The sequence below is a fragment of the Leucoraja erinacea genome, chromosome 1, assembly GCF_028641065.1.
Source record: "Leucoraja erinacea ecotype New England chromosome 1, Leri_hhj_1, whole genome shotgun sequence".
Taxonomy (NCBI): Eukaryota; Metazoa; Chordata; class Chondrichthyes; order Rajiformes; family Rajidae; genus Leucoraja; species Leucoraja erinaceus.
Window position 1 is genome coordinate 150,833,636 of NC_073377.1, and position 8,745 is coordinate 150,842,380.

Here is an 8,745-nt window from a genome sequence, read left to right on the forward strand (position 1 = left end):
AGTGTAACTTATTCTAACAGAATTGATCACAATGATTGCATGTCTTTGCTGATTTCAGGAATGATACAAAGTATTAGTGGTATAAGAAACATTCCAAAATGCATCTAGCCCTGAACATTTTGATGGCTACTGTTTTATGGTAACATAAAAGATCATTTTTATATGATAACATTATCCTGACAGAATGAAAACTGCATTGGTGACGGGTCCGTCACTGTAATTAATGAACTCATGAAGGATGGGAATCTGGACCAGATGGCAAGAAGCTATACATAATAAATGGTTTTAATTTTCAGTACCTTGTGTAACTTAACTGCTGGTTTATTTGTGATGTTGAAATATTTTAAATGGATGAATTCCTCCTTTAAAATTATGGATAATGAGATTTTAAAAGAATATGTTGGTATTCATGCACTATTATGGTTTTAGTATAACTTTAAAAAAATCTACAGTGTGATGTATTTTTGTTTGTCAAAGAGGGCTTTTGAAAGTCTTGTAATCTCATCTGGTTCAAGGGGTAAAATAAATACATTCTTTTTTCTATTCCTTGGTTACTTTGCTGTACCAGATCCTTGATAAGATTATCACGTCTTTCTGTCAAATGATATTCTCCTTGTCTCTATCAAAGATTTGCTTGCTAAAGTAAATTCTTCATTGACAATCATTTTGAATTCTGTGATGCAGTGGTCATAGATTTTTGTTATCACTCTTATTAATTGTCTTATCTCTTTGAAAAAAATAATTATTTAATACATCTTCAATTGCAATTATAAGGAATTTTACATGACAATGCAAAATAATTTGCAGTGTTGTTATAGGTGTATTCTTTTTCCTGTGGCGTGACTGAAGAATGAAGGCTTTAACAAATATTTTTTCTACCTCTAACATGCAACACATATACCTCGAAATACGTCTCCATTCAGCATTCTTAAACAAGCTACATATACAGCTAGTAAGTAGTACAATGCCTCTGCACTTTAGTTCCCTTTGAAATCAATAGGCCTGAATTTCAGGAACTGTGTATAACTTTGTCGACACTGTGGCACAGCAGTAGAATTGCTGCCTTACAGTGCTTGCAGCGTCAGAGACCCGGGTTCAATCCCGACTACGGGTGGTGTTTGTACGGAGTTTGTTTGTTCTCCCCATGACCACGTGGGTTTTCTCTGAAATCTTTGGTTTCCTCCCACACCCCAAAGACGTACAGGTTAATTGGCTTGGTATAAGTGTAAATTGTCCCTAGTCTGTGTAGGATAGTGTTAATATGGGAATCGCTGGTCTGGGTGGACTCGGTGGGCCAAAGTGCCTGTTTCCGCACTGTTTCTGTAAACTAAACTAAACTAACCACCTGCCACTACAATAGTTTATCTATAGCAGTACCATCCAGGAAAGAACTTCTAAGCAAAATCTGCGAGCTATGGATGTATGCATGTCAGATGTACATAAAACATTCAAATATAAAAGGTAATACATTATTGTACAAATTACCTTGAGATGAGTAATCAAACCAGGACATGAACATCACAAAGAGCGAGCAATACACAGAATACTCATATGTTATTTCCATAATAGCATTTGATTGTTACAGAAGATAGACAAAGAGCAAATGCACAATTTTTTTTCTATTGTTTTGTGGTATGAATTCAGAATGATGTTTGCATTGACTTTTATTATGTCACTGTGAGCAACTGATTTCATAGAACAAGATGGATGTAACTAATGGAATGCCCGAAGGATCAATTATTGGCGCTGAATTATTTGCTATTTATATTAATGGTCTCTAAGTTGGGGAAGTGTTTGAGAAATCCCAGTTTGGTACTTGCACAAAAATAGTTGGGAGGGCATGTTGTGCTGAGGATATTTGGACTAAGCAATAAAATACAAGGTACAAGTAGATTAAAACTTGGCAAATTAAATTTAATGTGGGGAAAGAGGGAGGTTATGCACTTGGTGATGAATCTCTGGAGCTTTCTCCACTGACGAGTTGTGCAAGCTAGATTCATGGAATATTTAAGGAGGACATAGATTTTTTTTAAGGTTATGGAATTGATGCAGAGTTGAGATTAATGATGGAAAGGGGCTCCATGCTGATCATCGATCACCCATTCACACTAGTTCTACGTTATCTACTAATCCAGGGACAATATACAGAGGCCAATTAACCGAAAAACCCGCACTTTGCGATGTGGGAGGACACTGGAGCACTTGAAAGAAATCCAGGCCTTCACAGAGATCCATGGTCAGGATCGAACCAGGGTCTCTAGTGCTGCCAGGCGACAGCTCTGCCAGCTGCGGCACTGTGCTGCCCTTGGGCTATGGGGAGCTGGTACAAAAGAGGATGTGAGGCCTGTGGGTGGGGATCTGCCGTGACCATGTTAAATGACAGTGCAGGCTCGAGGTATCGAGGGGCCTGCATTTCTATTTTCTTGTGTTCTTTTGGAACTTAGCAATGTTGTTGAAAGAGGATTTGGCCTGTGTTTGATGCTCTTACAATCAGTTGAATCATTTACAAGCAAGCTGACCAGAAACATAGAAATTAGATGCAGGAGTAGGCCATTTGGCCCTTCAAGCCGGCACCACCATTCAATATGATCATGACTGATCATCTAGAATCAGTATCCTGCTCCTGCCTTTTCCCCATATCCCTTGATTCCATTCGCCATGGAAGCTTTCAATTAGAAAGGGATGGTTTGGGCTTCATCTTGAAACACAAAAGTCACACCCTCACCCTGCTCCAAGATCTGAGTGGTGGCTGAGTGTCTCATGGAAGACATTCTTAGTTAATTTTGGTGCAGCATTCGAGAAAAATGAATAAAGTGCATTCAAAACAGCTCAATCTGTAATGTCTGATCCTCACTACTGGGCCTCACCTCTTTCATACCCGTTCCCCATAGCCCAAAGGCAGCACAGAGCGGCAGCTGGTAGAGGGCTTTATTGATGTACACCTAGAAGAATTACCTACTGAAGACCGTTCGAAATGGCCACCATCAGAAAATGCTCCCACCTTGTAGATGATCTCTGAAATCCTTTCTCTTTCACCTCCCCCCTCTATCAGATTGAGATGTTCTGAATGCACTTTATTTTTTTCCGAATGCTGCACCTCAATAGAAGTCTCCACTATAAAACCCACATCTGGGCAAGTGGTAATTGCAGACCACCTGCAGTCTAGACACCGTCTGGCACATTATTCCCTGTAGGTTTTACTAAATTTAAGGAATATTCAGAGCAAAGATTAATCAGCATTTATAGGAAGGAACTGCAGATGCTGGTTTAAACAGAAGATAGACACATCGAAGGAGGACCTCGACCCAAAACGTCACCTATTCTTTTCCTCCCTGGATGCTGTCTGACCTGCTGAGTTCCTGCCGCTTTTTGTGGCTCTCTAAGATTGATCAGCAACTGCTCAGTCTGTACTTGGGACGCCGGAATGCACGGCTGAGCCTACTGGAGACGTCGTGGGTTCAATCAGCGAAACGTCGATGAAAGTAGGTGCCCACTTGATAACCCCAATGACGTGTCTGACTAGCCTTTCTCAACATCGGAGGAGCATAGGTGAGTGCAGAAGGCTCCCATCACCATCGGGAGTAAATTGATATTTGGCACTTTGGGTTTTTAACATCTAGTCCTGTGTATTTGGAAACATTATAAACTCTCCTGAAAACTTGATCATCCTTGGTTCCATAATAAAGTGATTCAATCAAGAGATGCACACGGATTAACAAACACCACAAACTGACTATTTGATGAACTTCCAAAGATTGTAGGCATCACAAAGTTTCTGAACACAGCAGCCAGCACAATTCCCACATTCCCAAGGACATTCTGTATGTTGATATAGACTCTGGAATGTGACCAGCTGAGGGGGGATGCCACCATTACAAGGATTCAAGTTGACTATTTTCAGATTATGGACTTCCGCACAGATAGTGCAATAGAGATTGCACTTGAGCCATACCAGAGAATGTTCTACACTGAGCTGCCATCAGGTGCCATCTATTGTTATTCATCTTATGGAATGGTGTATAACTTGCACTTTGAATGTGCATGGGATGACCATCTTCATTCATACAGATGTGGACAACATGATACCCAATATCAGAGTGAAGCACGTGCGACTGCCAACTAAGATCTGAATGGTTTGGGTGGAAGATCAAATTGATGTTGTGCAGGGTGGGGGGGGGGAGGGGGGGGGGGGATGCGACTGGCATCAACTCATCTGGCAAGGTAATCTACAATCTTTACCACTGAATGTCCAGTCTTTCACTTGCCACCAGTGAATAAGGGCCCTCGTCAACTCTTTGATTGAGGGTATTTAAGTTAGTATATTTGAATTGGAGTTTTTTGCCAAAAATGATTTGTTCATCCTCCTGGTCCTCTGCCTCCCCCCAATCCTCTCTCAAGATAGAAAATCTTGAATTATTGTGCCAAATACTGCTATGGCCTTCTGTGTAGTCCAGGTGTCAGAGACATTGTTTCAAGCCACCAACGATGTACTGCATCAACATTTTAAGGACATGAAATGAAACTGCAGCAAACTAGATGGGGCAGCACAGTGGTGAAACAGGAGAGTTGCTGTCTTACAGCGCCATAGACCCGGGTTTGATCCTGACTTGGACGGAGGTGATTGTACAGAGTTTGTACAGTACGTTCTCCCTGAGACCGCATGGGTTTTCTTTGGATGCTCCAGTTTCCTCCCTCATTCCAAAGACGTATGGGTTTGTGATTAAAAAATTGCCTTCTGTAAATTGTCCTGAGTGTGTCGGATAGAACTAGTGTACGGGTGATCACTGGTAGGATCGGACCCGGTGGGCCGAAGGGCCTGTTTTCACACCGTAAGTTCCAAAACTAAAAAAAAACAAATTTGGTATACACTGGTACTTCACCAAGCACTTATGATGTATTCTGGAGCACAAGAAAGATAAGGGAATCCGAGGTGTCAGTACATCAAAGTAAATGTCAAGAGCGCACCGGCAACACAACAATGAAATTCTTATTTGTTGCAGTTTTACAGTATCAGCACATACTTGATGGGCTGAAGGGCCTCAACCTATGCAATAGAACATCTATCTACCCCCCCCCTCTCCCTCTATCCCCCCTCCTCCCCTACTCTCCCTCCTCACCTCCACCACTTTCCCCTCCATCTCCCTCCCTACACCCTCCTCTCCTTCAATCCCCCAGACTCCCTCCTCACCTCCCCCCACTCCCCCCCTCTCCCTCCTTACCCCCTCCTCTCTCTCAGTCCCCCCTTGTCTCCATCCTTACCTCCCCCATTTTTCCCCTCTCCCTCCCTACCCCGCCCCCTTCCTGAATTCGCCCACTCTCCCTCCTCACCTCCCTAGGATCTCCAGGTTGCCGCTCCTCTGACCGGAGGTTGCCTTGACCGTACGTTGCATTGACTGGAGGCCGCGCCAAACGGAAGATGTGCCGGGCAAATGGGCAGAGGCGGGTGCCACCCGGTGACTGATAGCGGATGCAGCCAATCAGTGCAGCGATTGTGCAGGAAGGGGGGTTGCCATCCCGGTGGTGACTGACAGGAGAGGAGACCAATCTGTGCATGCGCGGTTTTTAAGATTTTTAAAAATTAAGAACATTTAAAATATCCCACTGCTTGTAACAAAACTTGTTGCACTTGCAGCACAGGAGAATGTTGAGTAAGGTGGCGAAAAATAGAAGCGCTATTGTGTACTGTTTTTGAGCAAATGTAAAAACAACGCTATCCAGAAGATAACAAGATGAAAGTTATTAGCTTGTATCTTTGGGTGTTTTAATTATCTTCATTTCACTGTCTTTGCCCAACCCATCCTAGAACATGTAAGAAATAGGAAACTGCAGATGTTGGATTATACAAAAGAATACAAAGTGCTGGAGAAAGTCAACAGGTCAAGCAGCATCTCAGGAGAACATTGATAGATGAGGTTTCAGGCCGGGACCCTTTGTTAGACTCAAGAAAGGCCACATCCCGAAAAGTCACCTATCCATGTTCCCCAGGGATGCTGCCTGACCTGTTGAGTTACTCCAGCATTTTGTGTCCTCCCTAGATTATTATCTTTTAAACTTAAGTAAATCCTTTGCAGAATCCACTGTCTTTCAATCTCCCCACCCGTCCCTCAGTTCTGAATTCATCACTTGCTGACACTTTGCAGACAACTTTGCAGAGCTTATTCTGTAATTTGTTCCATGCTTCCAGTTCTAATGTCCAGTGTTTTGAATCAGTGATTAAAAAGCAGTCTCTTCGCTCTCCTTTTCAGATCTAAACAAAGATAAAATTTTCTAACTGAATTTACATTGACCAAGCAGCCATGGTCAAGTGTTAATTGGCATAATGTGCACACATTGGACCAGCATCAACCCATGTACTGGATCACGTTGGCAAGTCATAGTTGAATAGCATAGAAACAGGATGGCAGCCAAACTTATCATGCCAACTAAGTTGTCTATCGGAGCTAGTCCCATTTGTCAGCATATGGCACATATGCCTCTCAACCTTTCCTATCCATTAATCTGTCAAAATGTATTAAACATTGTAATGACTCTACCTCCACCACATCCTCAGACAGCTTATTCCGTATGCTCACCGCCCTCTGTACAAAATAAAAAATGCTCCTCAGGTCCCTCTTAAACATTTCCCCTTTCACCTTAGAACTGTGCCCTCTAGTTTTAGACCACCATCTACCCTGGGAAAAACACTGTAATCATTCACCATTCAACCCTTCTTCAGGCCCGAAACGTTGCCTTTTTCCCTTCGCTCCATAGATGCTGCTGCACCCGCTGAGGTTCTCCAGCTTTTTTGTGTACCTTTGATTTTCCAGCATCTGCAGTTCCTTCTTAAACCCTAACAAAGCCTTGCCAGAGAATGGGACTCTCTGGTAAGAGAGAGTAAAGGAAGGACTTCATTGACCTTATCTTGTTTTTCTCATATTTCCTAAGTCAGGAATCAAGAGATATGGGGAAAAAGCAGGAATGGGGTACTTATTTTAGATGATCAGCCATGACCATATTGAATGGCGGTGCTGTCTCGAAGGGCCTACTCCTGCTCCTATTTTTCTATGTTGTTATGTTCCATGTTTCTATGTCATAGGTGGAGGCCCTTCAGCCCATCATGTCTGGCCTGACACTCACAGCAATCCCAACAATCCCATTCCTCCACTTATTGCATGCGATCCATTCACTTTCACATGTTCACTAATTCTTCGTTAATTCCCGTACCGCCCAACTACACTAGGGGGCAATTTAGAGCAGCCAGTGAATCTACCAGTCGATGTAAGATGGACATGGGAGGAAACCAGGGCACCTGAGAAAAGCTACTTTGTCACAGGGAGAACGTGAACATTCCACGCAGACATTATGGGAGTTCAGGTTTGAAACTGGGTCATTGGAGATGGGAGGCAGCAACTTTACCTGATGTGCTATTCTGCCAATTCCTCATTAAACACTCGGGAATAAATTGGGCTATTTTGTCAATGTTTTAAACTTCACGCTGGAGGAAGCCGGACATACCAAACTTCAGGACCCCAAAGAATGTAACAACACTGACAATGCGCTCTGCTTTCAGGTTGAACCAGGTGGCAAATGTTGTGAAAACTGAAGTGAACCTATCATAGAAGTGTAGGGTTATACAGGTACCCAGCCTAACTGGACCAAGTGGACCAGTCGACACTGTTCTGTATTCATTCCTTTCCCGTCACTTGGTCCAAAGACGTCTATGTCCAAAAGATTTCAGAGGAGGGGAAATAAGAACAATGTACTGCATTTGGATGATCTGTCATGATCATGTTAAATGGTGGCATATAATCGAAGGATTAACCTGCTGACTCCTGCTCCTATACAGTATGTCTATCTTTCTTGATTCCTTATGTGGCATTACTATTCAAAAAGGGCAGAAAGGATGATATGAAATTTGGAACCAGTTATCCTGACATCACTGATGAGGGTGATGCTGGAACCCATTTCAAAGGAAGTGAACAATTACAATTTCTGCAAGTTATGGAATGTACCGTAGTTAGTCAAAAGGTGGCAAACTGGGAAGTTCAAGTAATTTGACAAGTTGAAAGATGGCGCAAAATAAAAGTCATTATAACTTAAAGAGAATAGGTTAAAGGATGAAACAGAGTGGGAATAAATGTTTAAGAAGAAACTGCAGATGCTGGAACAATCGAAGGTAGACAAATTGCTGGAGAAACTCAGCGGGCGATAAATAAAATATGATAAATACAAAGTGAAGGTGTGAATAAATGGATGATTTTCAGGTTGTTAGCGTGTTACCATTGAAGTGTCACTGTTGTTTACAATCACTATTAATCCTTAGGATGGAGAGAGTAGATTGTTTGCTGATAATACATTGTAGATGGAAACATGCTCCATGAGGAGGATGCTGGGAGCTTAATGAAGGATTTAGGCCATCACAGTAAGCAGACAGAAGGCTGACAGATAGAAAACGATGTGGAGAAATTTGATGAAGATTGGCAGGATGATTTGAAAAAATACATTTTTAAATGGTGAGAAACAAAAAAAAATGACAGCGTATGTGGGCTTGTCTGCAGTGTAATTCAGACGTTATGGGCCGTCCCACTTAGGCGACTACAGGCGACTAAGCTGTCGCCACATGGTCACCAGGGTGTCGCCTAAATGGTCGTGAGTAGTCTCCTCAGTCGCCCAAAGAGTCCTAGCATCTTTCTGGTCGCTGCTGGATTTTCAACAAGTTGAACATTTTTCTGAAACAGTCGGCGACAGTGGATTTGACGCTAATGA

At 42.5% G+C, this 8,745-nt stretch overlaps 1 protein-coding gene across 4 annotated transcripts in view; it reads left to right on the plus strand.

Moving 5' to 3' along the window:
* The window catches only part of gria2b (glutamate receptor, ionotropic, AMPA 2b), a 111,848-nt gene extending 111,305 nt beyond the window's left edge, over nucleotides 1-543 (plus strand). For all 4 annotated transcript variants that reach the window (XM_055645787.1, XM_055645767.1, XM_055645797.1 and 1 more), the window contains one exon: nucleotides 1-543. This exon is cut by the window's left edge and continues 866 nt beyond it. The gene's annotated coding sequence lies outside the window, so the exon portion shown is untranslated.
* The last annotated feature ends 8,202 nt before the right edge of the window (nucleotides 544-8,745 follow it).